The following is a 3,066-nucleotide window of genomic DNA, read 5'->3' as shown; positions in this document are numbered from 1 at the left end:
TAATAGAAACATAAATCATTCAGTTGGTCCGTGCATCCTGTCAAATTCGTCAAATATTAGGTCACTACGATCTATTGGAGTTGATTCGTCATTGTTCGACGGTGATGTCCTGCATAAACATCAAACACAAGCACATAAAAAATTTACCTATTCAAATTTTAGGTGTTATTATAAATAGTGTTAGCATCTTACGGTGTGTTCAAATTTCTTGGGCATTGTCTTCTATCATGACCAATGTGTCCACACTCCCGACAATGTCTAATCCCTCGCTTCATTGCCTTTTCCTTTGCTCCCGTTACTCCTTTCGACCTTCCTTTGCACCTCACTCTCTTAGGGTCTTTCATATATTGTGTTTGAGAGTTGGACCCTCCAACTTCGTTATTACTTGGTCCATCCTTCAACAACTTCAACTTCACCTGCAAACTTTTTAGAGTCTCTGACAGTAGCTCACATCCTTCTTCACTCATTAAGGCATCCTCAACCACATCTGAAGCAAGTCGAGACATTGTACTCCGCTTTATTAGAAGGCCAGGATCTGCACAGTCTTTAATTTCGTTGCCATTTGCATCTGACACCAATCCAGATTTAGCAGTTTTCTTCCACCTCTTCAAAATATATTTATCGGGCATATATTCAATCTGGTCCCTTCTGAACAATGCTAGGATGTGCTTGCAAATAATTCCAACAAATTCAAATCTTTTGCAGCTACATGATGTGTGGTCAGAATCTTTGACATATACGACTTCTGCCACTCTTGTTTCCCAATTTTTCCTTTCGCTCACGTTTAAGACAACTTTAGAAACATCCTCTGTTTTGAGCTCTAGGAAACATGTTGTACTTTGTATTAGTTCTGACTCAAACTTTTGAAACATTGTCCTTGTGTACAAGGTAGCCATTTGTTTGTTCATTGGCATCGGTAGAATACATTGAGCCACTTCAAATGCATCTACGTGATCAGCAACTAACTCTTTTTGACGTTGATGAGAAAGTGCCCTCTCAAATCGTATTATGAAATCCATCAATGAATTTCTCCTTGATATGTATTGCTTGAAAAAACCATGAGAACCTTCCGCTCTTTGGCTGCTTGACATTCCAGTGGCAAAAAATTGTCGTGCGTAGGCTGGAACCCAAGATTCCCTTAAATCAAACATTGAACTTAGCCATGTATGGTCAGTCAAACCAGCCTTTGTAACCACAATATTCCATTTTGCATCAAACTCATCCTTATTGTCAGTATCCCATATGGCTTTCTGAAATTCACGCCAATACTCCTTATAAGCAAAATGTGGTAACTTAACAGAGAACTTTGATGTGATGTGCCATATGCAAAGTCGATGAAATGTAGACGGGAAGGCTATTGAAATCGCTATGGCCATTGCCGCATCTTGATCTGTAATGATCGTTTTAGGTTCCCCACCTGGCATGGCTTTATTAAACTCCTCAAACATCCAAACAAACGACTCAGTCGTTTCCTTGCTCAAAAATGCGCATGCTAAGACAATTGTCTGACCATGGTTATTAACTCCCAACATTGGTGCAAATGTCAAGTCGTATCGATTCGTGTTGAATGTGGTATCAAATACAACAACATCTCCATAAAACCCATACGCCCGTCTAGAAGTTGCATCTGCCCAAAAACATCGACTAAACCTATCATGGCCATCTCCCTCAATCCTGAAATAAAAAGCCTAATTTTTTTTTTTCTGTTCAACCATAAAATACTCGGTCACTAGTTCAACATCGTGGTTCCTTAGCTTTCCCATTCACACTACATTCAAGATTGTAGATATCTTTTTTTATAAAACCGATTTTATCCATTCCTCCGGATTGCACCTCGAAAATACTTACCTTCTGATGAATGGGAATATTAACCGGACCCAACTATTTTGTGAGTACTTTTGTAGAATCTAAAATATGACAGTGTGATCTCAATAAATGCATTCTTTCTGAGGGTGTCATCTTATGATTGTGTCCTTCTGCAAAAAGAGAGATGATATACTTCTTTCTCCCATTTGTCTTCACAAGCACAATCTTAGCTTTGCCATTGCATCTACTTATTCCCTGCTGTCTTTTTCTCTCCCGAGTTTCATGTTTCCTGTATGCACCTTGTTTGCAACATACAAATTCTTTCCTCAGAATCCCTTTCTTATTTTTCCCCCAAAAGCTGGAATGAAGTCGAATACCAAAGCCAGCCAAGAATGCATATCTATTACAGAAATTATAAACGAGGTCAAGCGTGTAAGAACCCAAAACAAAATATCTAAAAAGAAAGAAAATATCTAAAAAGTAAGGAAAATATCTTCTAACAAAAAGACTATTTTGCCCTCGCATTACTTAATAGGGGGAAAATTGACTTTTTGATCGGAAAAGAATTTGGCAATTCCATTTACGCCATTGCATAGAGCGCGGCGAAACGAGTCCGTAGACACGGAGTAGACCCGAATTGGAGCTACAACGAAGAAGATATGGTCTAAAAACCGCGAAGGGCAAAACGGTAATTTGGCCAAAAAGTCAGATTTTTATCCCCACTCTCTCTCCTCTCCCCCGTCAGTTTTTCCTCTCTCCTTTCTCTCTCCTCCCGCGCGACTTGGGCGTGCGACCCTTCGCCTTCTCGGCGACGGCCAGGCCACCACAGGCCGAGCTGATCTCCCCCGTGGGTACCATCGGGTCCGCCTCCGTCTCGCCGTCAAGACCTGACAGACCTCCACCCCGGGGCCGCCCTGAGCTGGCCGGAAAGCCATGTTTTCCGAAGGAGGTTCGTCCGAATCCACCCGAAATTCCAGCTCAAAATTCTCCTTCGTTTCTCCACCAAATCGATCGAGTAAGGTATGGTTTCTCAGCTATTTTTCACGTTCTAGCTGATGGATGTATGGGTTTCGATCGATTTTAGCTCTAAGGCGATCAATTTTCGACTTGAAATTTGGCCGAAACTTCGGCCGCCAAAAACTACTATTTTCGGTAACTTTTTGGGGTATGTCCAAGAACAAAAGTGACTCCAAATGGGCTGTTTTACCTAGGGTAGGAGTTTGGAGGCTTGGCTCCGAGATTTTTCGGCCACCCGAAATC

Source organism: Prunus dulcis, chromosome 6, assembly GCF_902201215.1.
Source record: "Prunus dulcis chromosome 6, ALMONDv2, whole genome shotgun sequence".
Taxonomy (NCBI): Eukaryota; Viridiplantae; Streptophyta; class Magnoliopsida; order Rosales; family Rosaceae; genus Prunus; species Prunus dulcis.
Note: the sequence above shows the minus strand (reverse complement) of the source record.